The 27,718-nt window shown below is 42.0% G+C and overlaps 1 protein-coding gene and 1 long non-coding RNA gene across 2 annotated transcripts in view; both read right to left on the reverse strand.

The window, feature by feature from the left end:
• ZCCHC24 (zinc finger CCHC-type containing 24) overlaps positions 1 to 27,718 on the reverse strand; it is a 110,976-nt gene that overhangs the window by 47,954 nt on the left and 35,304 nt on the right. The window lies entirely within an intron of this gene.
• Positions 1,613 to 26,994, reverse strand: LOC308197185. The gene is made up of 2 exons (XR_013952659.1): positions 25,848 to 26,994; positions 1,613 to 16,789 (listed from the first exon to the last, which is right to left on the reverse strand). It is a non-coding gene; the product is annotated as an uncharacterized lncRNA (long non-coding RNA).

The following is a 27,718-nucleotide window of genomic DNA, read 5'->3' on the forward strand; positions in this document are numbered from 1 at the left end:
ACAAAAGAGAAAAGAATCATTGCTGAATGAGACTCTGTTTCCATTACTTAAGATGGCTCTCATCTTGCTGTAGAACTACGTGTGAAAGCAAAAGAGACAGCTGCGCCAAAGAGCCCAGTAACCCAGAAATTTCCTGTCCTATTCTTTCCTAAGGAGAATGCCGGGATTTGGGAGCTCTCAAGACAAACATGCATCTATATTCCCATATAAGATGGCAGTACAGCTGCCAAGATTGCAAGATACTACATAGTCCGTAATTGTTTCTGGGACAAGCTGTGCTAGGAATTAATAATCCTGCCTTTTATTTACACATAAAAATATATTTAAAAAAAAATCCCTGCTAGGTTATCCATTTAAGTCAAATGGGTGCTAGGATAAACAAACATGAAAATGGCTAATTCCTAGGCCCTGAGACTGTTTCATTGGGACTGGGATTTTATGACAGTTTTTGCTGTAGTGCTTTACAATTCTTGCTCACATCCTCCAGAAACACCATGAGAAAAGACTGGTTGGTGCGGGGTGGGTGTCTTTTTCATCTTGTGATGCACGTGTGGACTTGCATAAAACTGGAAGTAAACAGTTGTCCATCACTCAGGACAAAGATGCTTTTCTGCTGAGTTCACTTCCGATACAATTAAAATCAGGGCTGCAGTGCTGCCCGGGATGAACAGTCATAGGAGAGCTATAATGTTACTGATGTAATGCAGACTTCCCCAGCAGCTGTGGAAGTCAGAGGCTGTATACCTATAGCTTTGCTCTCATCCAGTTTGAGAACTGGCAGGCGTCCCATTTGTTGCCTACACAGCACCCCGAGGCTGCTGCAGTCCCTGTGTCTCCTTGGGAGCATTGCTCTCCAGAAACAGCCGCCTGTGCACGATCCAACCAGTTTACTTTTCCCCTTCAACTTAGCTCTTCAGCTGCGAAAAGATAACAGCGAGTACATAGTTTCAAAGTGGTGATTTGCCCTTTGTGGTGGATTAGGACACTACTCTCTGGATATGACTAGGGTTAAAACCTTAAGCAAGATTGACCAGAAGAACTCCTTGAATATGCCTGAGTTGGACTTGCCAAGGAAATGGGTTTTTAGTTTCTCCTTCTTTCTCTCCCTCCTCTCCTGGCACCTTTTTTTCACTACATGGCAATGGTGGAAAAAAAGGGAAGTCAAAGAAGGGAACAAAAGTAAAAGATATGGGATGTTCATTTGGTCAGACTAAGTGATTGCTTTTTTCCATTGTATTTAAAATCCAAGGATTTAGCCATTTTCAAAGTGGTTTGCAAATGCTTGCTGGTTGCATTGAAGTAAACTGAGTTACTGTGTAGTGACCTGCTGCTGCTCTTTCTGCGTGAGAACAGTCTGCTGTCTCTAGCACGGAGCAGTTCAGCAAACAGATCTGATCAGAGAAAAGACTATTTTAAATATCACCCTATATCTGGTGCTTGCCTTCATAGTTTGTTTAGGTGGTTGTTTTGTTGGTTGTTTTTTTTATTATTCTGTCGGCAATAGATCCGTAGTGTTCTTATTTCTGAAAATGTACATAGCTTTTGTTAAAGATTACTCAGATTCTGCAATGCAACTGCACTCTTTCAAAAGTTAAAAGCAGTCATCTAGGTGTTTTGTTTTTTTTTTTTGTTTTTTAGGGGAAAAAAGTAATCTTAGGTTCCAGTCTTGTAATTGGTTTCAAACAGCATGACCTGTAGTACAGTTGGAAATTCCCCTGAAGTTTTAGGAAAATCTTCATAGGCACAAGGTTCCAAATGTAAATTCACGACCTTAAAACTGTATGTTTTGTCACTTAGCGTAAGCCCAGAGCTGTAACCATGTCTTGATATTTGAAAGGGAGTGTATTAACAATTCAGTCATTTTCGTTTAATGGTATGTCTGATAATTGTTTATTTGGAAGTAAACATCAGCCTTACTATATGTACTGAGGCAGACACATGCAGTCAGAAGGACCTGCTCTTCCAGCATGAGCCAAAGAGAATAAATAAATTTTCTTTATATTGGCTTGGGAACGTTTGTACTAGTTCAAATACAGCAACAACAACAAAAAATCCCTTCTACCATGTCTCCAAGAACCAGGCATGAATCTGATAGAGACATCTGTGACTGGAAAATGTGCCACATGCTGGCCAAGTTGTCTCTGCAGAATGAAATATGGGATAAGTGAAAGCACTTTCCTGGAAAAGTGAGTAGTAGTAAACTATACAGAAGTGTGAAAGAGGCTTCTCCTCTGCTCAGTGATACCCTGCCAAGGCAGTCCAGGGGAAGAGATGGGATGAGGAGAAACATTCTGGGATGAAAGGAAAAGAAGGAGGAAAGAGAAGAAAAGCAAGTGGTTGAGGGACTATAGAAAACACTATGAAAACAAGATCAAAAATAACGTTTCTTCAGTATTCAGATGTTTTTCTTACATTTTCAGTAACGCATTGCTAACTCACCCCAATGTGTCAGCCAGCCAGTTAGCGCCCTGTCCTAGAGGGAGATGGCATAAAGGAGGAGAATAAAGCATTCTGGGAAGGGCTGAACTGAGCATGATATCTGTATGGAAAGCTATACGGCAACTTTGGAAGAGTTCATTTACAAGCTAATCAAATGTTATTAACAGCTCTTCAGATTCAGAAATGTTTAGGCTGTTCAGCACAGGTTTCCTCTCAGTTGTCAATATACTTCTGTTAAGTTCCTCCTGAGAGGGCTAAAATCTGAATTGGTTACTGCAGTTGTTGTAGTATAGGTCTGCAGCAAATCTAATAGCTTCTTTTTCACGTGGACTGTGTGATAAGGCCAGGAGATTGGTCTGGGAAAATAAAAGCTGGTCAGCCTTGCAGTGGTCCCTGGAAAAATCATGGGGCAAGTCTTCCTGGAAACCACTTCTGGGTACTTGAAGGAGGTGACTGGGAGCATTCAGCATGGGTTTCCTGAGGGTTAATCATACCTGATTGCCTTCTACGATAAAATAACTGCTTTTATGGATGAGAGGAGAACAGTGGATGTCAGTCACTTTGACTTAGCGTTGTTGATAATATCTCCCACAGCACTCTGGTAGCTGAGTTAGGATGTTATGGTCTGGCTAATGCGGTTGGAAAAAATCTCGTTGGATGACTGGGCCTGAGGGGTAGTGGTTTGCGGGTTGTACGCTACCCGGATGGCAGTAATGCGTGGGATAACACATGGGCCTGTCCTTGGACCCATCCTGTCTAGCTTCTTTACCGCTGATGTGGACGAGGTGATGGAGGGCTTGCTCATCAGGCTGTGGATAACACCAAGCCGGGGGGAGCAGTCGATCTGCTCAAGGGCAGGGCTGCCGGTCACACAGACCAAGGTGGGGCAGGTGGAAACTGCAGGAACCTCAGCACGGACAAACACAACGTCCTGCCCTGGGACGCTGAGGCCACACCAGCAGGACCAGGACGGGCTTGGCCCTGACCACTGCAGGAGTGGCCCTGGGGGCCCTGGTAGGCAGCGGGGGGACACGAGTGAGGAGCACACCCTGGCAGCAGTAAGCCAGCTCGGTGGGAGGAGAGGCTGGCAGAGCAGTGCTTCTTCAGCAGGGCATACACGCTGGGCAGAACCTTGAAGCTATCAAGGTGCAAAGCATACATATGGAAAAACATTTTCACCATAAGGAGAGTCAAGCAGTGAAAGTAAGGCTGCCAGAAAGGTTGCACAGCCTCCTTTCTTGGAGCTTTCCGGGATGGGACAAAGCCCTGGTTAATGCAATCTAATCTCACAGCTGACCCTGCTTTGAACAGGAGTTTGGACTGGAAATCTCTTGAGTTTCCTTCCAACCTGAATTATCCTATCAACCTAGGAGTTGTATTTTGCTGACTGAAAAACTAGTGAGCCATTTGGCGTTACAAAATGAAGAATCATTTGCTGGTTTTGTTTCATTTAGCCATTCTAAACTGTACTGAGGTTAATACCTGATGTTAGATCATATGTGTCAGGCTTTCTTCCAGTCTCATCACCTTGTTTCCATTCCCCTTCTCCCAGTATTTCGCAGCTTGAATTCCACTCTATCTCAAAAATGTTATGGGAGAGATTAAAGCAATTTCCAGACAGATAGCAATAAAGAATAGAGATTCAGAAGACTGTTAGGAAGGCTAAATAAATATTGAGACTGTTTAGACACAGTGAGTGAATAAGTACATGACAGAAGTGCAGAGTAAGTAAACTGGAAGTTCTCCTAGCTCTTTTTCACATAAGAAGGCGTTAAATTAAATTAGAAAATAATGTCCTGAAGAGATTTAAAAGAAATATGCCTTATACAATGCATTGTTCCAATCTTTGGCACTTGCTGAGACCAAGAACCAAGCAGGATTTTGTAGAAAAGAGTGAGAACAATGAATTAGGCATGGTAAAAACTCTTCTGCAATTAATAAAAACCATTATACCTCAAGACATGTGGCAACTACAGCTCATAAAACCTATCCTTGTCACATTATCTTAAGATTCTGTATCCACTAGTGGATTTTTTGAATACTTCTTAAAGTATGTGGGCAGTCCCTGCCCTTGACTAGGAGTGATCTATTTTTTGAGGTTGTTCTTCTCTGTGCTTAAGCGGTCTGAGAAAAGGTGCTGGGCATTGACAGGTTTTTGGCAGCATTGGCAGAACTCACACTACAGTTGTGAAACGGGTTGTGAAAGATGATGGCTATGGAAGGGGCTAGAAGAAAGCATCCAGCAACGCGGTGCAGGATGCCATAAGAGTATGGTTACTCACAAAGATAGGGTTGTGGAGGACTTAGTGAAAACTAAGACGCCTCTAGGAAGAGGGCACCGACAAAGATGCTAGTGTTGGGGGAGGGACAGAAGAGGATGTAATCAGAATAATAGAGAGGGATCTGAACTTAACTATAAGTGGCATTGAGCTGCAGGCATGCTGCTATTTTAGTCCATCTCCTGGAACTGCAGGGTTATTTACTGGAAATCTAGCCTGAAAATGCATTCTTTGTGTAATGCTCTAAGTAGGAAGCCACCCCAAGGGATGTGAATTACCAAATACTGTGACGCGGTGGTGTAGAACATAAACCCAAACAAACCAGGGCTCTCAAAGGCCTATAGCTAAATATTTATTTCAAAGTCAATTTAAAAACAGAATTTTCATCCAGCAAGAGCACACAGTAATCCTACAGGTCTCACTTGGCTCTGATACTTCCTCACACCGCATTCCCAGCCCCAACATTTTAATGTTCAAAGACTTGGGGTCTGCAGTGGGGTCAGTCCTGTGTGCTTCAGGTAACAAAAGGACACTTTTCGCAGTATCTAGCAGTACAACAACAGTACTTAATTATTCAACACAAGTTACAAAAACTACTAGTAACTCTAACCTGGCCTATCAGGAAAAAAAAGACATGGAGCAGACAGGAGTTGTGATTTACACCAGATTTTCACAGATGTTTAATAATTAAAATGCCATTTAATTCTTCAGCCAGCCTCATATTAAGGTTCCATGGAATTCATCCAGTAGTAATGTGGCAAACTTACCTTTTGTGAATTTGAAAGACCACAAATTAATATGTTGCTGACAAAAAAGCTTTTAAACATTTGGGTTTCTTTAGGGAAGTTTGGGAACGCTCACTCCTCTTACTGAATGCTTTTTCATTTGTAAATAACCACAAGGACGCAGATGCAATCATTTTTTGAGCATGTTGTTGTCCTGAATGAGAAAGCCTCAGCATTTATCTTCATCTACAAAACTTTGCTCTCTCCATTATATCTTAATTCTTCACAGAAATTTTGTTCGTTAAATAAAATGCTGTCACAACCAAACAGCTGAATTAAAAGTACTCAGGTACCGAAGTAGGCAACAGTAGTGTACGCTTCTGTTTGTGTAGTTTGGCATTTCCACCTGCAGCATTTTTGCTATAAAAAGCTAATCTTTTTTGGTATAGCAGTTCAAGGATGACCAGATTTCATGGATTAAACTGTGGGAGTCTGTTATCAATTCTCTACATCAGAAAAGAAAGAAATAGGAGCTCAGTGAATTCCCCAAGACTGGCTATGAGTTTCTAGTCACATGCTCCATGTGTTTAACTGGCTGTCCAGGAAACTCAGCTCTAGTTGCCACATTTGTTAGGTTTCCTAAAATTTAATTATAAAGAAAGGCTTTGAAAAGGTATGGCTGATAGGACAGCAGATGGAAAAGTCTTTTTGATTAATCTTGTTTTAATGAAGTTACACAGACCAGGAGGCTGCTTTACAGAGGTTACTGTCATGATGCCCATTCTACACAGGAGAAATTGAAGTATGGATGGATGGAGGAAAAAGGTGTGCCTTATGTCACCCAGCTGGGCAGGGTGGAGGGGAGACCCTAGGTCTCCTGGCTCTGGGCTTATTCTGGATTTCAGGCATTTTATGTCTCCAGTTAAAAGACAGACTTGCAAATGCCTGTCCTGACAAATTGGTTCCTATGGATATGTTGTCATTACTAACGCTACCCCAAGGCAGGGCAGTGTAGTGCAAAAATGATGTTTCTCTAAGTCTTCTAGACTTGGGGCCTGATTTATTTGCTCTGAAGCAATCACTTTTGTCTTCCTGTTAGGACTGCTGCCACGTGGCCCCTGACACTGCTGAATCATCCCCTCACGCTCGTACACACTGGTAATATTTATTAAATGAAACACTTATGTCAACAATCAATGCTTGGCAGTGGAGAAAACATGACAGGAAATATCTTTAGTATCAAAAGGGTTGTTACACAGCAGGATGCATGCACTGCTTGAAAGTAGAAGTTTATGGCTGTTTAGCTAGGTCTTTACTGATATGCATCTAGAGAAAAGACCTAGATTACTGATAAGGGGCCAATTGGTGTGTTAACATCCCAATCTACCCTGCTTCTTTAAAGCTTGGTAGATTATTGTAATGGTCTTTGGAACTACAAGGGTCAGATATAAAATCAGCAGCAACTGCAAAAGCACACGTACCATTTTGCTCCCTAATAAATATTAAGGCCGTGCAAGAAATGGGAGTTGTATTGCTTGAACACAGGGAATAAAACACAGATGTAGCACGCCTATAAACCAGGAAAATTGCAAGCTGAAAGAAAGATGTCTGTTGTGATGAGAAACAGTGGGACCTGAGTGCCCCCCCGCTTCCCTAAGGTTCCTCTGGACATTTTAGCGAAGTGCAGGAAGTTTATTGCAGGTAGCACCGTCCTGAGACCCAGCATCTCCTGGAGGCTCTGGCGGGAATGAGGAGTGTTCAGTTGTCTAAGAACTAAGAGCTACAGGATTTGGATCAGGATCTGTTTTTCAGTCCTGTTGTCTAAGGAAAAAAGAAAGGGCCACAAACCACATTGTTACGAAATTTAAAAATGTCTGTAGGCAAATTTTCCTTTGGAAATTCTGCCCTGTGCAGTTAACCAGCACAACCTCCTGCTCAGAAATCCGTGTTTCCAGAAAGCCACAAAGCAGAGACCAACAGGAGAAAGAAAAGGCCATTTTACCTACATTAGGGCTTAGGTTTCCCTGGGAAAGTGGACTTTCCCAGCCAGATGTTTAGCTTGAAGAAAAGAAAACAAAACAAACAAGAACCCAACTCCTCTGGAATTTCACCCCTTGGATGCAAGGCTTTTCTGTCCCCTGTCCTGTTGGGCAGCTCATGCTAAGCTTCGGTTTCTGTTCCGCAGTCCCTGTGTCACCAAGTGACCACACTGCAAGCTTTTCCACACATACTCTTCTGCTTGGTTTGCCTCTCCCTTTGTTCCACTGGGATCGAGAATTATTATTTTGCTCAAAGGGAAGAACGTCAATGATTATGCACAAGATGAATTCAGAACCTGCTTACTGGAGGTGCACACCTTAAAGACAAACATCCTGTCATTGTAAATCCCAGGACTGCCTTTCTTCTTGAGCCTGCATTTGGAAGTTGTGGAAGAAGTCTCTGGGTGCTCTGCTCCAAACTCATTATTCAGGGCTTTGCTTATTAAGTATTACGTAATACTTATTTAGTTACTTGATAATTAAGATTAATAGGATGCTGACATTATACTTGAGTGCATGTGAGGAAAAACCCCAACCCAAAAGATTCAGAGATGTCTTCCATAAAAAATTAGCAGTGGGCTCAGGGTAAAATTAAAAAATAAAACAAATTAAAAAAAAAAAAAGAATCCAGAAATATTGAATGCCTGAGAGCTTACGAGCATCCAGGTCCATGGTTTGGATTCTGTCCCTTTTATAACTGCAAATCCAGAGATTGGCTGGACTCAGAAGCTGAGCAGCTTGCTCAGGCAGGTTCAAAGATTCTCTGGTCTGGAGCTGGAGATCCAACTTATTTCCAAGAATAACTTACATTTACATTTTTCTTCTTGTCCTCCACGGGCCTAACTATATTGCTCTTGGCTTATGGGAGGTGCGTGGACATCAAAAGGGATCTTCTATGGTAAAGCAGTGTATTTCAGACACTACAGAAAAATAGTGAGGAACAAAGTCCTTTGAGTATTTTGAAATGATGATCTAGATTTTCGAGCAAATTGTCTGAAATGGACTGTACTTCAGTGTCAGGCTGGTGCCTCTTGCTACAATGAGTAGTGAATGAAAATTAGGTTATATTATCCCTGTCCTTATTTACCATGTTTCATGGGTTTCCAACAATATTTTCTGAAGCTAGGAATGTAGCACGGAAGACGGACCAAACTCAGAAACAACAGTGAAGGCACCAGCCATTGCTTTCTCTCAGCATACTACTTTGTTCTGTTCTGTAACTTCCAGCTCAGCCAGGCTGAGGCGATAGTGGTGAAGTGCAGTGAGACCACAGAGTCATTTTTCTTAGCTGCTAAGATATGGTGGATATGTGTTAGGCAGAACATATATTCTTCCAGGAGTGTCTCAAAGGGCCTGCTCATTGAAGTGTTTACGTGGAAACCACAACTCCCCGAGGAAAACAAAGTTAGGGAGGAAAATTTCTGTCCACTTGCTAGAATTTGCTGTAACCTCCAGCATCAGATTCTGTTGCAGAAAGAGCTGATTTTTTTTTTAACTGATATATTAGAAGCTGGGGAAAACCATGCATTGGAAGCACACAGTCCTGTACTAACCAGGTTTTTAACTTGGCTGCAGGAGCAGTGTGTTCTTCTGTTGGAATATATCCATCAAATCTATATTCAGTTGGAATATTTCTAACTTAGAGAAGATACATAATGGAGACATAGAAAAAAAATATTCATGTGAAGATGCATTTTTAGCGCAAGATGCCAGCCACCCCACTGACATAAGTCAGGGCTGCGCAGCTGCTAAGGATGATTCGGTTAGGTATCTTTGCACATGGGAGACCTGAAAAATTATCCAACCCAGTTAGTGCATTTTTCATGCTGTGGGAAGAAAGAGAGGAAATCTGTTTTGCTTTCTCTTCTCTCTTTAGATGATGGGGAGGGGATAAAGCAGTCTCTCTGGAACCGGTAGGAAAGCTTATGGAGACAGAAGCAGATGTTCCTGGGAAGCTTCTGGATTTTAGGGAAGTGGAAAGGCCTGGGGTATCTAATGCCTCCCCATCCCTACTAGTGAAATGCTCCCCAGAAGAGGAAATAAGAGAGAGATCAAAGACGCACAGAGGTATAAGAACACTGGTGTGAAGGCAGCGACAGTAATTTCAAGTAGTTAGCAGCAACTGGCTTGATTGCAGCTACAGGAGAGTTACACGCGTTATAACAGCTGGCATTTTGGAACATGGCCTACAAAATACGCTGAAATAGTGAGTCACCTCAGATTTCATTCAGCCATTTTACGTGTCTGTGTGCACCCATGGCAGGTTGTTCACTGGCTCCCATTTCCCTCCTGCTACAAAAAAAAAAAAAAAAAGAGCCCTGTTCAATTTACCTTTGCTATACTTTTACATACTTTTACTTTCAAAGCAATGGAAAAAGGCTAGAAATCTGCTATAAAAACAAAACTAAACTGCGATTTCTCTCCTGAGGGCCCAAAGAACACGCTGTGAACAGTACATCTCACCACTGCTTAGCCTGCTAATCTTCCAAGGCTCTGAAATCTGAGACCTTGTAAGCTACAGCGAGATTTAGTGTGTGCTTCGACCAGGGGTTAGCTCTGTTAAACTACCCACCCTCCTGAAGCTGGTTCTTCTCCTGTTTTTAATAAATTTTCAGGCATAAACCCAATAAGAGTCGTCTTCTTCCACTCAGGTTCTTCCCCTTGACACACGTACATTAGTTTTACTTCTTAGAGCCTGGCAATGCACAGTCATGTATCTATACCTCCAGACAGATGGGAAAGAAAATGCAAAAGTAGTAACGCCCAAATCTGTCCTGAAAGTTCAGTTTCACCCAAAACAGTGGTGTAGCCTGTAAATATCGAGACCCGTGAGATAGAAAATTTAAATTAAGTTGCGGGCTGTTGTTCCTACAGCGAAAATGTCTATAAATAAGTTGAGTGGACGTTCAATGCTTACAGATAGTTATAAAAATTTTCAAGACAGTATTCTTCCCTCAGGTCATGGCACAAAAGATAAATGAGTCTAACCAAAATATTGGTAGGAAAGCGAGGGAGAAGGATAAACTTGCTCTCAGCATGAGGAGCTGGGTCCTGATCCTTTATCTGGCTGCTAGAATCATCATAATAAAAGAGAGAACCAAAAGAGGTCTCTGTTACATGGGAGAAGCATTGTGGAGCGCTGTTTTCTGGAGCTGGCTTTAACCCAGAATCTCTTGTGTGGGTGAGACTAAGAATTCCTTTCAACTTGACTTGGATTGCAAGGCATCTGTAGAGCATTACTGTTCATGTCCTTGGACCACCAGTTTGGCGTATGGATAGCTTCAATGAGTATGTTGGCTTTCTGAGGACTTTTTTTCCTCTGATTTAATGTTGTACCATCATCTCTTCACCAAGGGAGTGGTTTCCTCATTTGTGATGTGGTAGCTTTTGCCAGTTTTGGAAATACCAGCTTGAAAAAAGATGCATCAGTGTGTACATGCTGTTATAATTAGGTTTGGACCAAAACACGTTCACATTATCTGGTCACAAGGAAGTTGCTATCATCTGCGACTGAGCTCTGCAGCTTGACTGGCTTGCTTTTTTTGCACAGCTTTTTTGCTTTTTTACATTGAGAGCTTCAAGGGGGAAGGTAAAGGATGTCTGAAGTTGTACTATCGGACACGGTATAAATGTTGATGGAGCCAACTGCATGTAAATATGCATTTTTAGACGTGGCTTGGCCCTGCCTAAGCAAGGTAATGAGCTGCCTTACAACATCACGTTCATCTGCGTGTTTGAAAGCACGCTTCCTTTTCTAGCGAGGACACACGAGCTATGGAAAGAATTCTCTCGCTGGCAGCAGAAAAATCCAGACCAGAGCCGCTCTCCTTTGTGCAGCCTGCTCAGCGCAGAGATAAAGTTCAGTGCCATGCGGTTTCGCAATCGAGTTCACCGCGGGGGCTGCCGGTGTTTACTTTCAGGGACAACGGAGGCGGACGCAGGAGAAGGGAGCACCGTGGCCATGCGCTGGCAACTGCTCGACGCCCCGCTGCAGGCCTGCCCCTAATGGTTTGTGCAGCTGCTGGATGGGGTCTGGTTTCAGGGGCTGTGAGCTGCAGGAGCAGGTGGGACTCCTGGCCGCGGGTCCAGACGCGGGACAAAGCAGAAAGAGAGATCTGTCCTCTTTTCAGAGTGGCAAGGGGTCTGACAAGGAAGCACTTTGTGAGCTAGCTTAGCTTTCCCTGGGAGGCGAGCCCCCAGGATCCCTGCAAAGCCACCTGCCAGCTCCAGGGTAACAGGATCCTTTGTAAAAATGCTGGAGGACAAGTCCAAAGTTAGAAGAACAAATGTGTTGCACTGCTCAACCTCTAAGGTAATTACTGCAGTAATTTTTCTGTGTACTAGAAGGTCTTTGTTCGGGTCCCTGTGTATATGCACATCCTTTCAACTCATCAGCTCGGAGACGCAGTGCCTGCCAAGCTAGGGTTTAGTATCACCTCCCACGTTATTGTGGCCTGAAAAGGGACAGGATGCTCTTTATTTACTGCCATTCTGGGGATCCTTCTCCAGGGCTCGCTATCAATGTTTTTAGAATTTAAAGTAATTTGTAATTTAAAGCCACAATAGCCAGGCCAACAACAACAACAACAGTTCTGCTATTGAGCTCTGTGCAAGTTCGCATCCTCCGCTTTGTGTTCCCCCTCTCCCCTGCCAGCATTTGATGCGTTTTGCCAGTAGGCAGATATCAGATGTGATTTTCAAAGAACAGAAGCTTCTGTGATATTCATTTCAAGTAATGCTTTTATACTGAAATGTGCAGATGGGGAGAACATCCTGGGGCAAAAACTCTGCGATCGGGGAATAGGCCCGGAAGGGCTGCCTGCCTGGGACTGGCGGCGCTGGCTTCGCAGTGTGCGTCTTACTCCTCTGCGTGCCACTGAACATCTGTGAGGAAGGTTAGTGCTTTGGTTCTCAGGCAGAAAGCCCTATGCCGCGGTGGGACCCCACCATGCATTTCGGGCTTTGTGACCCCAAGCTAATAATTAAAGGTTTGTTGGTATCAAGTTAATTGCTTAAAAAAAAAAAAAAAAAAAAAAAAACCTCATCCTTCATTTTCTGTTTGGGCTGTAGATCTTTGGTATGATATATTCCTTCAAACCTGGAGGGTTCTGACTGTTTCTTTTGGAAGATGAAATGTTATTGGAAGGAAGTCTATGCTCAGGAGGAGAAAGATGGAAAAAAGCTTTTAGTCCATGATCTCGAAGTGACCTCATTAGCCCCTCTAAGTAGGCAGTTCTCCAAGTCATGGCAGCAATAGACTGGAGGACACTGCTACGTGCCAGGTCTTCCTGGACTCCTGTGTGCTATATATATTTTTCCCATAGCCTTCTTTGCACTCTGGCCAGGCAAAGATTTGTCTTCAGGAAAAGTTCTCAGGACAATTGGAGTCTCCTTTAGTCCAGCACTGAGCTCCTCTTCGGTCTGTTAGTTTTGCTGACGAAGATGCTGGAGAAAAGCTGGCATGAAGGTTACTGAATGAAACTTGTGAAAGGAGCAGGGGACACTAAGCAATCTTCATCCACGTATGACTTAGCTAATTGCTAACCAATACCAACCACTGGCTTCTGGCTGTGCCAGCTCTGCGTGACACCCCTGGGCTGGCAGGGAGGAAACTACTGCTGCAGGATAAAGCTGTACATCTATTTATTTCATTGTTTTTAGTACATTGAGAATTAGTATAATTAGAGACCCAGGGTCTAATTGTCCCTTGTGCAATGATCTGCATGCAGAAGTGAACTTGTACCTTTCTGGTGATCTTTTCTTTCTGTCTCTCTTGACATACGCTTGATCTTCGAAGTAGGAAAGCTGGTCCATCTGCATGTGCTCTATTGAGATTTACTCATGCTAAACAGGTGTGTTCCATGTTTTCTCAAAGAGAAAGAAAAAGCAGGGACTAATCTTCCCCTTCCTCTGTATTTTGGTTCTGCAGCTGCACTTGTTCCCGCCATCACTTGCTTGGATCAAGATGAACAGCACAGACAACAATTTTTGCTGTAGCTAAAACCAAGGTAGAATTAAAATTACCTGGCTATCCAAAATCGTAGTATTAGCAGTATGACCAATCAGGTCATTTCCGACTGGGCTATTTCCCATTTTAATTGTTTGAGTATATTCCTTTTCTAACATGATGGAAATCTTTCTCTTGTTTGCTAAGCCAAGCTTCAGAAAAAAATTGCAGAGAAATAAAAATGACCCTGAATGCCTTTAACCAGTACACCCCTCTTGTTATTGTCAGCAGAAAAGTCCAGCCTTGATGATGAGAACGTGCACTGGTACTAGCAGAGGAACCACATCAGGAAAGAGTAAAGGCAGGCCCTTGCCAGCTTTATCTAGCAAATAGCATGATAGTTCTCCCTTCAGTTTTCTTTGAAATGCAATGAGCGGGTGTGTTGGGACACACAAACAATATGAACATGAATAATATTAATGGCAGCAAACAACATGAAGCATTTGAGCTGAGGACTGAACTCAAGTCTCACGTATGGCCATGCCAAACATAGCCTCAGAAGCATATGCCAGGGTTCATTAATGATGCCTTATTCCGTAAAACATGTCCTCAGCTGAGACTTCAGATCCAATTCTGAATTGAAACCATTTAGTTCTGATATTAATACCCAAGCAATGAGGCTGACACATGTCAAGAGAAAAAGCTGGTACAGTTCTTTCCACTGTGCTGGTGAAAGGGTATTTCATTCTGAATCACCAATGCCAGCAGCTTTCTATAAGCATTTTTATGAAATGCAGATTTTTGCTCTTTCAGCTCATCAGAAATGAATGCAGGCAGTTTTCTGTATATTTGTGGAGGAAAACAGGCAGCTAGGCAGACCTGGACAGTAAGCAAAGGCAACTTCCACTTTATTTGCAGTGTTTGGGCCTTATCCTAGTTGTTGTGTCAGACTGAGGAGTGACATCAAAGTTGCACCAAGAAAAGGAAATCACTTTTAACCCACATCGAGGTCCTTAATTCCTCAACTACAGCATAACCCTATATTCATCTAGTATCATCCTGCTAGTAAAGTTGTTAGATAACATCACGTAACTTAACATCAAGAGGCAAACTGTTTCTAAATTTGCAAGAATTGAAGATAATGCACTTTTCTTTATAAGAAAATAATTCCCTCCACTAAGCTCTTCAGTTTGTCTGTGATGTCTGATCTGAATTTTTATAGCATTCAAGCCTTGAGGATATAGATTCTTTTTTAATGTGGCTAAACAGATTTACAGGAGCAAACATGATTAATAGGAGAAAATTATTTTGTTTATGTAGCTTAGAGTATTTACACATAGTATTTTTACTCTTGAAATGCTATCCATCAAAGACCGATTGTATTATGAAGAATACCTATGTAAAAATTATATCTGTTCAGTATGTCTGATCCCTCCAGGTTGGTTTCAAAGCTTGCAGAAAGCCAATGGACTTTCCATTGCCTTCAGACAGGCTTTAGATTATCCCTTACTGGTCATTCAGTGGAGTACAAGGCTACCTTTGTACGAGTGGTAAGAATTAACCTCTGTGGGTCTTCTTTTTTAAGATGAATCAAAGCATTTGCGATACAGAGGTCTAGATTATATCCTTGCTGGCAAATCAACAATACCTGTCTTTACTTATATGTTCCCTAGGAATGGATCTTTGCATGTAGGAATCCAGAGACAGAGCTCATATGCTACTAGTAGAGTCTTTAAAGGAGAATATGCAGCTAAAGTAGAGACAGGTAGAAATGAAGAAGCTCCGGAGAGCCAAGCCACTGTCTAGGCATCAAAGATTGAATTGTAAGTTCCTCTCAGAGTCTGGTTTCACTTTGTGGTTCATTCTGCATACAGACCGAAAAAAGATGTGGCTACACGGTACTGAAGAATGAGCTGCTGTGGATTAATGGCAGCCAGGTAGCCCCTTAAACTGTGCCGTACAAGTCCTAAGCTACTCCCAAGTTCTGTTAGTCTCACGGTCACTGGTGTGTTGCTGGCTTTCAGAAGACCATACAGGATGCTGGGGCTTGGTTCTCTGCATTCGTCATTTACGGGCTTGCTTTGCCCGGTCACGTTAGGAGGGAAGTTCTCTCTCACTCCTCAGCTTTCTAGTCTCACGAGTCACGCTACTAGATTTAGGAGGTAGTATATTGAGCTATATGCAGGAAGGGACTAAGATGTAAGACTTTCGAGTAGCTGCCATGGGCTTCATGTTTTTGGGAGCTCTACAGTTTTGTGTGACAATGCAACCAGCCAGTCCAGTTTGGTGGCAGCAGTGCCCTCAGCAGAAGTAGCCACTCCCTGGACCTCTGGCAAGTTGCAAGGCCAGGCTTAACCATGCTGTTCCTTAAAAGTGACATAGCCACAGGAGTGGATTTGTGACAAGATGGCAAAAGAACAAATCCCACCATAAAAGAACAACAATGAAAGGCCGTAAGGGGGGGAAAATGAATTCCAGAGTGGGTTGATGTGCTTACGCAAGACAATTTACACAATCATGGCATTGTACAGAGAAACAAAGATATGGCCTTGGGGAAGCTGCTGCCATTTTGTAAGTAATAGTTAAAAAATGCTTACACTGACTGCACTGAGAAATGCCCGTAGAGGCAGGGGCCCCAGTGAGGCACAGCAGGCAGCACCCCAGCCTGGGTGAGCAAGCAGACATGGCTCCCTGGGCAGGAGCCTGGCCCTTGCAAACACAAAAGGCTTTATGCCCAGCTGCATGCCCTGGCTGTACCTCTGAGCCACACAGCCGAGCATTGGCCTTTGCCGAAACCCTTCTGGGCTGAATGTGTTCATAGAGATGCACGGGGACAAGAGGTTTCACAGCAAGAGCTTCCATCCTCACTTTTTGTTATTGTCTGCGTCTCCGGTGCGTTCAGAGCTCGGCATGCTCAGCTGTGTTTTTAGAGCAAGTTCCTCCAGCACAGCTTCTTTGTTCCTGTTCTGCTCCAATCTGCTTGTATTTAGGCTTCCCCAGCGGGGTGGGAGAGCTCCACAAGTGTCAGTAAAACATTAGGTTTGGTTTTCTTCTTTCAAGCTAAGAATCCAGCAAATGATAAAAAACACTGGCAATGAAGTGTTGTGGAAAAAGGTGTTTTTGCAGCTAGGAATATAAATTATTGATGACTAATTTGGGAATGTGGTAGCTGACATTTAAAAACAAGCAATAGCTCCCCAAGGTCATCGAAGCAGAATGCCTTACTGGATGAGCTGGCCTGAGAATGCTGCACTGAGTTTCCAAAATGCTGGCGATTAGGCTTGCAGAGCATGGGAATCCAGTTTGATGAAGAGATTTATTGCAAGATCTGTTGTTGAAATCTCAGGATTTCTTTTCTGCCTGTGTTAATAAAGATTAAGATACAAGAAAAAAAGTAATTTTTTTTAAGTAACAAAATAAACTTGGGAAAATGATCCCCAAGTGAGAATTGGGTGAGATTTAGGTCTATGTGGCAACATAAAAGGAACTGTTAATTCAGGACTACAGAGAGCATTTAAGATAGGCATAGTAATGTCGTTCTCCAAGAGCTCTGCTCATCAAAGGTCTAGCTGTAAGCCACTGCTTTGTCGCTGCATCATGTTAGGGAAGGAGCTCACCAGCATGGCGCACCACATGAGGAAAAGCATTGCGCTCCTGGTGCTTCCATTTTGGTCATCTTCAGATTTTTCTGTGCTAACAGAGCAATGCTCTCTATCAAATTCACGATGTGGCCAAAACCATGGAAACATTTATTCTCCTCCACTGTGTTTTTTATATAATTTGGTAGACAGATATCCCCATACGTGCTTCTGGGAGGTTAAGCTGATTTGTTACTAGCCTGCCTGATAAGATACTCCATGCTGTTTTAGTAACCAGTGATTACACAGTTTTCTTTCCTTTTTTTTTTCCCTTGAATGTAAATCTTGCAGCATTAAAGGGCTCTATACTTCTATACTCAGAAAGATTTCTCTCTATGAAAGAAATTTTTCCATCTCTTCCTGGCGGTTGCTGTGCCTTATGGCTACAAAATCATTTCTCTTTCAACCTTAAAAATAAATAATAGGAGAGGCAAACCAGTAATTAGACTGTGGAATTGACCTCAATGTTTAGCACGTAAGCTTCATGACAGAGTCATTTAAAACAGGACATCACGAGAGGGAAAATCCTGCAACAGTGGAAGAACGCCCTAACCTAGATGGCCTAGGAGGCGTTCTCTGGCAGAGCTGCCAGGGGTCTGCTGCACAGCAGATCAGCAATAAACCCAGGAAGCTGTTTTACCAGCTGAACCATTAATGTGGAACACGGATATGTTGAAACAGATTATGTCCCCTGAAAAGAGCCTTTTTTGGGGTGGTTTAAAAGTTGTGCTTGTAATTGTTTGTTTGTAATTCCGTAATGGGAATTTCAGGTTTGTGGATAAACAATGGGATAAGTGAACTAAGCAACACTAGCTAGTGTTTTACTTACTTTGGGGAAATCTTTTGTAAAACTTGATGTTTACATGACAGTTAGCACTGTCCTCCTGCCAGAAGATATTGAAAAGAAAGGAAATGAACTGTGCTGTCATTTACACCCCATGAAAAGACATTTGATAGCTCAGAAAGATTTCTTGGTTTCTCTAGTGAGTTGTTTCTAATGTAAGCTGGCTGTCTTTATATGCTGGTCACGTACTTAGCCAAGCACAACAGCAGCACTGGAGAGAAAAAAAAGGAAAAAAAAAAAAAAGATAAACTGTAGGGCTAAATCCATTCTGATGTAGCTTCATTGCAGTCAGTGGAGCTAAGCCAGGAGAGAATTTGTCCTGGAGACTTTGGAAGAACAACAACAACAGAGAAATATTAAAACAAAGCCTAATAGAGCATTAGAGCTGAGATGAGTAACATGGGTTTATCTGCAAGTTGCTTTCACTGTGAATGTAAAGAAAAATAGTAAAAGGAAAACTTGTTTCCAAAGCTGTAGTAAGCATGCACAGCCTATGTAATCTTCTCTGACTAGGAAACTGGCCTTTCCCATAGGCATCCAAAAATGTATCTCCCTATAAATATACTCTGTTATCTCCTGGTTTTGATCAGCTCACTTGTCCAGTTAGGTGCGTGCAACTGCTCACTTTAAAAACTGAGTCCTTGCCAAAGCTGTCCGTGCTCTCAAAGTAAATCAAAACTTAACAGTGCACATGTAAAGGAAAAAAAATGTGTCACTGATCAAGACAAGGACATGAATGACCTACTAGGACAGATACACACCACCTCACATAATAAATATATCATTCCTGCATGTGGTGTGACATCACAGATGTGCCTGAGCACACTTGATGATTTAGCACCTTTTGCTGTGAGATAAAGCTGTGCCAGATCAAGGCGGAAAGAAATCCAGGCAGCTGAACTATGAAATGCTTTCATAAAGACCATAAGTAAATAATTTAATATAAAGTGTTCTGCTCTTTTCAGTATTGCACATTCAGCACTAAAGGACAACAGGTGCTTCATGATCAAAGATAACTAGTTATGAAGATGTGTAGGATATAGAATCAACACTCTGGCTTTTTTTGTGTGTGCACTGATGGTTTTTTTCATTCCTCACCCCGTTTTTGTTGTGTATCCTAACAAGAAGCTCTGGGCGTTTAATATAACTCCTTTCCATGTAATCCAAGTAATTTGATCTGTTTCAGCCCATCCAGGGCTCATAATTAACCTGGTAGTCTCCACTTTAATCTGGGTTACATTATTTCTCTTTTCTAACCCTATTTGATAACGGGCAGAATTTGTGGAGGTTCAAAGGCTAGGTTCAGATAAACATTCCCAGGTTTAGATTGCTATCAAAAACTTTCTAGGCCTGCTAAAGCGACTTGGATATATCTAGATGAAAGATTCCTTTAACCTTTTAGTATCACCTGTGCTTTGGTTGTATGGGATAACTTGACAATAACTTTTCCTGTGGTACTCAGCATGTCAGTTTCCTGTCCCTCTGGAATTCAGCATAGCAAAGGTCTATAAACATGCAACAAGATGAGAAAAAGCCCAGTATCTGTACTTGGTCAGAGCTCAGTGGAAGGTTAGCTGTAATCTGGTTCAAATACAGACTTTTGCAGTCACTAATATTTCATCTGATTCAATTAAATCAGCTGTGTCTTGATGGCTATTCTCACTCCTGTGACTGAAAACAGTCATCTCTTGTGCTCCTTCCGCAGTCAGCACCTAATGATCCATGACAGCAAACTGTTGATTAGGTCACTAGTCAAGTTTGAGGCATGTAACTGTAAGATTACTTAATCCTCCATAGCTGGCCTCACGTTCTTGCCCAAATTCTGATTGCTGGTGGCATCATGCTCTGCTCCAATCACCTCCACAAGATGGTGATGCCTATGTACTAGCCTGTAAGGCCTGTACTAGCTAGAATTACTTGAGTCAAAGTACAGTATTGTTACTGAAACTAAAGATCACCCAAAATCTTAGTTTTGATGTCTTCTTTCAAAGATATTTCTTCAAAGTCTGGTGAGCCCATCTGAAGCCCGACACAGCGATCACTGTTGTGCGGTAGCTGCTGCCCACGCTGATGCCAGACATGATTACGGTCCTTAATTCCTCCCTTGGTATATAGATAAGAGAACTACACGGTGCTATCTCAGGCGTGTCACGGGGACGGGGAAGGATCTAATACTGACTTCCTCCTGGGCTGTTGGTTTTGTCATGGCACGTACCTTTCTTCTATTAACACGTATTTAACAAACTGAGGCACTGAGACAACTGCGGTATAGTGTACTGCCCACTGCAATTTGCAAACTCTAGGTAAGGCTATAAAAAGGCTTGCAATTTTGGGAAGTATCTGTTTCTTGTTCATTTTCTCTTCTGTTTCCCCAGAATTTTGCTAGAAAGAAAACTTTGTTTCACCCTTCCCTTCTTCTGGATCATGTGGATCAGAACAGGGTCTAGCTGTGCATCTTGTTTTAATCAAAGCAGGCAGAGGAGCAACAACACAGGAGCCTATTTTTATCATCTGAGAAACAGCTGTAGTTAAAGCAAGAAATAAATTGCAGTCTAAATGAAATTTCAGTGGTCCAGAGTATGGTTATCACCTGTCTCCAGAATGCAGTCCGAGAACAGATGTGATAGGTCCTAATATGCATACATGTGTTCTTGGGCGAGAATGATTAGGTGAGGACAACACTCTGTGCTACCCTGAAGAAAGACTGAAAGGCTCAGTCCATTCATCTCCTATCCCCTTATACTCCCAACTCCGGGAAAAACAAAACAAAACAAAAACAACAAAAAAGAAAAACCCCACAAAACTTATTCCTATAAATCCCCCAAACTTCAACTTTTGTTTGTTGGCAGATGATTGCTCTGAACAAGTGGTTGCAGATAGACGGGGTGAGAGAGAAATCAGGCAGGTATGCTGGCACAAATGTTGCTGTATTTAGAGTAATGCTGCAAATAGCTCCAGGCAGGTTAGATAAGAAGTCTATGCAAACAGCGTCCTAAGAAAAACTGGGGGAGGGGAAATGGGGATTTAATGTTTTTTTCTGCTTGCTGACCATAGTTAAGATCTTCTCATTTGTCAAAGGGAAAATGCAGTGAGACTCCTTGTTCATTTTTGCAGAAGCAAAGCTTCTTGGCAAGAGGGTCTGAGACCCTTTCCTATTAACCTCTGTGTGTTCTGTGACTCTCTGCAGTACATGGAAGGTAAAAGCTGCAAAGGAGAATGGTCTACTAACATTTTTGTTCACTATTTGTGAGAAGCTACCTATCATGCTAGGCTTTGTAGAAACACATGGATGGAGGGAGTCCCTGCCCCAATGAATTTAACCTCTAGATGATAACATGGATAGGAAAACCATGCAAAATTACTTTTGTTTTGAAGATCCACTGTGTACGTGATATTAGCTCTTGTAGTCTTGCTACTGATTACAGTGGCTACATCAAGTCCACACTCGAGTCAGCCATTCTGTTCTAGCATTAAGTGGGGAACTTCTGGGAAAAAGAGGATGGTGGTATTATGGTAGTTTCAGTGTTGGCTTTATGGACAGCACATTTTCCCCCTTTATTAAAATTAGTCTCTTAAGATTGAGATTTCATTGTACACTTTCAGTTTCTTCCTGTGATTTTGATGAAGAATGATTAGACTGAGTGAATCTGCATGTTTACAACAGCAAAGGAAGGAGGCATGAGTTAAAAAACATTAGGACCTGCAAATAACAGCTGGGCATAGATAAAGTATGAGAAAGAACACGAATCTTCCAGGCTGCAGCTGAAGATCAAATGAATTGAGAGAAGTTGCTTTTTCCATTAGTGTTTTCACATGGCTCTGCCTCCAGGCTTCAGGCAAGACCAGAAGCAGAAGTGCCAAAATACCATGAGAAAGACTGCTCTTGCAAAATTTCTGGCCTGACCAGAATAGGAAAATCTCATGAAAGACTGTTCTCGTCTGCTTTCCAGCCCTGCTTGGCAGGACCAGAAGGCTAAACCAGGTTCCACTTGGAAGTTTTGAACCATGTTTGAATGTGCTGGTTTCCCATGTCTTTTGTAAATAGTATTCTGTAAATCTGTGGTATGACAGCTATACTAACTTTATAACGCTTATCCACAGTCCTGTGCGCACCAGCAGCGATGAAATGCTTTTCAACCCTTGTCTGCAAATTATTTATTATTTAGTAGCAAGCAGAGATCCAGAGTCTATTGAAGTAGGAGCTGTACAAAAAGACCAAAAAAAAAAAGGGGGGGGGGGGGGGACAAAACAAAAAAAACATATAGGCCACCAGAGTTTAAACTCTAATAGTTAAGACAGGATTTTGCCACAGTTCCTTGACTATAAAACATGGACTGACGGTATTGCTAACCCAAAAGCATACAACTAGTCAGCATCCAACCTAGATTTTTTGAATTCGAGTCCAGAGCTTAAACCGCAAGACCATTCTCTCACAACCAAATGAATGTGTTACACATTACAAGAAGTCTAAATGCAAACAAAAATATCTGAAAAGCCCGTTGTGGAGGAAACTGGCTGGGATTCAGTCTGTCGCCTCAGTGAGTTCACATTTAGCCTAATTCACTCCAACCACAGAAGCTTGCATGTTCTATTGTAGTGCCTGTGGTAGAGAGTAAGCAGAACTGATTTCAAAGTCACTATGCACCATGTCTGTGCCTATTAAAAGGCAAAAATCGAACTCTTGGGTTCTGCAACTAGTAAAGCTAATGATGACCTGCAGGAAAAAAAAAAAGCGGGGGGGTTGAGAATTCATGACTGTAAAGTTGAGCCGTGGATCTACCAAAGGAAGGGAAGAAAGTTGGAAGAGCTTGTTGACTCAGCAAGCCTCCATGAGAAGTTCTCCAGGAATTTCTCCATGACTTAGTGTCAGTCACTGAAAGCCATGTTATTTTCTCACTTTAGAGCTCACTATTTTTAGTTGCTACAATCTAATTGAAGTAGCAATGTGATTTCTATTGAACAACCCTTTCCCTCAATGCAACACGCAAAAATGGCTGCCTTCAATAACCACAGACACCTAGTCCAGTCACTTTCTATATTAAAGATATAGCACAAAACCCCTATGCTGTTTCCAGTGTATATTTTATTGTTAGGACATGTAGCCAGTAGCAATGTGCTAGCCTGAAGTTCCAGGGACACACATTTACCAAGGAGGACCTGGCTATGATTTCGAAAAGCATGAATTCCCTGGGGAGAATGTGTGGGGTGCTGCAGTGCCTTAAGGCAGACTGGAAGAGCCAAGGAATATATTTCTGACTGTGCTAGGGATGCCCCATGCAAAGTCCATTAGGCAGAACAAATACAGCTCTGTTTTACGTGAGGCGAATGGATTCGAAGGGCACATTACTGCCTTCTTGTAAAAAAGGATGTTCTTTGTGACCAAAATTCCTCAGCACGCTGCACACTGTAGCTAAACTGGGGAGGTCCACGTACAATATCTCTGTTGTATTTCTGGGGCACTGCAAGAGACAATAGCAGAGGGAACAATCCTCACTGAACAGTAAATGGGATTACCTTTCTGTAGGCTTACAATATGTTCATAACTTACTGGGCAGAATTGAACCGTCTAGGCTCTAACGTGAGGCAGTTTGAAAGAGCAGCTTCTGGACCAGAAGAACATAAAACTAGCCCACAGCTTGGCCTAAAGTTGCTGCGATGCAGCACTGATGCCATCACTGAAGCACTACTAGTGAATCTTGTCGGCAGGATGCCATAAGAAAGACAGAATCTGCCATAGAAAACCCAAGGTATTTTGGAAGGTTTCTGACTTTTATTTGCCTTATTACTTTCGTATAGAATAGTTGTCTTCCGCTGTTGACATTTCCCATCCCTGTGGGACCAGGGGCCTTTGTTACTGTGTGGAAGAACAGGGCACAGCAGCATAAAGCCAGGACAAGTGGTTACGATAAAAATTACTATTAGTATTGCTCTTGCTCCACTTTGAGATTAAAGAGGACGTTGGCTGAAACTTGTTGAAAAAAAAGTGCGTGATGTTAACTTTTGTTAGCTGACCAATGCATTCCTCAGGGTACCACTATTTTCTTCATTTCATCTGGTTCCCAAGAATGACAAAATAGCAAACTGTTGTTTTCCAGAATCTCTCTTCGCCATTTGTTAACCAGCCCCAAGTGCTTTAAGCACATATTCTCTGAACTAGCGGGGTTTTGATTGAAGAATATTTTCCACAGACCAGTCACACTATTATCCACCCACTGTGCTGGTTTTCTTTCCAGAAATACACTGTCAACTGAAACTACATGATCAGTACCAAAACAAATCGCTATTTGAACACTTACTACTATCCCACAGGGCGTAATCCCTTAACGGGCAGGACTGCCACTGGTTCTAGTGTCACTGCATTTCAAGGCGAGGTGGGGAGCTTCAGACGGAGCTCTTAGGAGGATGGGGCAGCATTCATCTCACATTTCAGCATGCAACTGTGCTGTGTCACAGCCAGTCACGCTATAAAAGACGGGCACATGTAGGAATGATGTGAAAGCACTTCACTGGATTCAGCTGGCTGGGATTGACTACATCACAAAAAATTGTCAGGCATCCTACAGAAGTCTTCTGTTTGGATACAACAGAAACACGTGCAGGAGGCTGTATCTTGCAGATAGTTTTGCAATACACGGCTTTTTGGTTCCAAAGCCATCTCTTTAAGAACAGAAATGATACAGTTTGTTACAGGCAAGGCTTTCTGCACAGCTTCTGCACCAGCACAAGAAATGCAGCAAGTTTGAAAACAACATCTTGGTTGAGCTAGAGCTAGTTTGAGACTCTACCAGAGGGCATATCACACCCCTTTTTGTGCACAGGACACCTTTAACAGTGTTGTTTGGGGCCAGTTTTGTTTTCGTTCTGGTCCCACCTACTGAAGTTGTGAATAATGGTGCCACAGCCATAACAAAAAACTTAATGTATAGATGCCTGCCCACAAATAAATGCACTGATATCATCCACATATGTACCAAAGGCCATCCAAGAAAGTGCCTGAATGCCGGTGACCCTCTTTCAAACCCAAACAGTAACTTCATCACCGTTTCATGCTCATTAAGATTTTACATGTTGTGTTTTAGCATTTGCTGGTAAGATGGTCAAAATCTTCACGGAATTCTCTTTTGGCTGGTGGGTGACAGCAGAGGGATGTTCCCTGCTAGAGCAGCCACCTCTTTGTGCTAAAGAGACAATTATATTTTCCTAGGGCACCTGTTTACTTCAAGGGGAGAGCATACTTCTGTTGTTTCCAATATGTAATTCAAGACAGGTAATCATGATTTGATCTTCCTTTTTTATTTTTTCCCTATGGCGATATAAGCCTAATATCGACTAAACAGAAAATATATTTGGATTTGAGGTCCATATTTGCTAAATGCCTAGAACTGCTACATTATGCTCAGTACTGAAGATTAAAAGGAGAAAACACGTTTCTAATGCACATCTAATGCTGTTGATGATACCAGTATTGAGATTCGTGCCTGCAGAGCTGTAGTTCCTTGTTTCATGTATCAGAGCTATGAGGAAATGTGAGGACAAAGTCCGAGAACGGGGCACGCAGGGATCACTTCGCACCCTTCCTCCTGCACTTCCTTGCAAGAGGACCGGTGGCTATTTTCACACTGCATTGATTCACTGACACACCTGACAGACTTTGAGCTCCAGTTCCACTAACAGCAATTCAAAATGAGAAGTGAGGCAAGTCATACGAGCGGATTGTTCACTACGAGGAACGCGGGGTGGGTGTGTTTTAGAAAAATGGCTCATAAAGCCATTTAGAACCAAAAGTGAAAGTTGTCAGAGCAACTTTGCAAAGGTTCCCTGGCAGGGGCGTACAGCAGAACCTGCTCCCACCTCCTCTCCAGCAAGCTACTGAGCTATTTCAGACTGCTTCACTACAGATATGTGGGTATCTTCTCCAAGCAGGGAAGGTACTTACTTTTGATTCTTTTTGCTCTTCTCTCTCCTCCATCTTCTTGTTCACAGAGAAGCACTACCACAGCTGCTCCTCCCAGGAAGCAAAAGATCAGTCAACTGCTCATGCACACATCACGTCACACTATCAGTACACCACAAACTGAGCATGTCCTGATCCATTTGGTCTCAGGAAAATATCTAAGGAAAAAAATACTACTTTCATGGTATTTTTTTGTAGACAAGAAGAATTGGGTAGGAACATAAAATTTTACAAGAGGAAGTTGTTTATTGTACCCATCTATTTGCATGATGGCAAATGCTGTTGTACTGTGGTAAAATGCAGAAGGTCCAGTTTCTGATGAGAAACAGAATTTTAAGGCAAATGAGAATATTGCTGTCTTGTAACAAATGTCCTCTTTGATCATTCTTCTTCAGCCAGCATCCTCTGCATGGCACTGCTAAGTTTGTTGCATACCACTAAGATGCAGTACAGAAAAACAGTTAACCATGTGTTTAGTGAAATGTTAACATACCCTATGTTCTCTCCAAAAAGATGGAAGGAACTCACCCAGGCACCTGGGCAGGAGCACACTGATCGCTCTTCTTTTGTTGAAACTGATGGAAAGGATGTGATCTTGTAACAGACCCTAAAGGCAAATGACCATCCACAAGAGGTGGGTAGGGGAAATGTACTGACACTGACTAGCATCTCGAGACAGGAATTTCTCCTAAGTGGGCTTCCATCTTGAGGCTGTGTGACGCTCTAGAGAAAAATAATACACAGGTGTATGCTGAACCTTTCTGTTGAAGATGTTCCTAACTGTTAATGACTATGGAATTGGAGGGTGTCCTCTAAACAGGAAAGATTGTGAGAACCGGACACATGGAAAAATATATATAAACTCTAAAACAATGTTTTGCCATGTGGGAAAAAAAAAGGAAAGTTGGGAGGTTGACTTGAACACGAAGTAAGAAAAAGTTTCTGGACCAGTGAAAGCCAGTGAAGTAGTTTTTCTTCAAAATAATTTGAATTTAAAAGAAATGTTCAAAAATAATATTTCTATTTTTTCACTCATTTGATAAAAGAGAAACTGTATTTTTTCAAGTCTAAATTAGCTTTTTTATTTTTTGCTATTTTTGTAAATGCTTTAAAAACTGTCAAATGTAAGTGTAACGGTGTTCTGTCAAATGTAACTTCTAAGTGTTTCTTTCATCTGTTTTTTTTTTCAGAGGTTGCCTTTGTTTTTCTATTTATTAGTCCTCGCGGTTAAACACTTAAGACATTAACTATTTATGATTCTATAACATTACTATGCAGCAAGGGAACTTAAGCAGAATTTTAACTATGCTAATACATTTTAAAAAAAAAATGTGACTAAATTATACGTTCAGAAGTTAGAAAGATTTTTATATTTTGAAAACTACTAGAACAGTAGTTTGATTCTTACTTACAATGATGACTAGTATGAGGTAACTTTTAGTACCTAGTATCTGTCAGTGTGAGTCATTCAGTTTCCCAAATTCACTATTCCCTGAATCAGCCCCATACTTGAACTGGTTGTAATGAGGTGCTTGTCAAAGCTAGTTTAGGGGTGAGCTGAATCTGCAAATGAAAATTCACCATTTTCAAAATGTGGATGCTGAAGCAACAGCTCTCTTTTGTTTCAGTTTGATAATATTACATGAAGTTGTTGCCAAAAAAGGACCAAAGACAAAATAAGGACTAATAAAGTCTGGAGGAGACAGAATTTTTGAGGTGTGGTAAATAAGGAAGAGGTTGGGTAACTGATGCTATGACCTGAATGATTGGATCGGTTGCACACAACTATGTTCTAGCACAGCTGAATGTGAAATCATAGAGATACAAAATGTTTTCTAATTCAGTTCTCAGAG

The sequence above is a fragment of the Anser brachyrhynchus genome, assembly GCF_964034855.1.
Source record: "Anser brachyrhynchus genome assembly, chromosome: 6".
Taxonomy (NCBI): Eukaryota; Metazoa; Chordata; class Aves; order Anseriformes; family Anatidae; genus Anser; species Anser brachyrhynchus.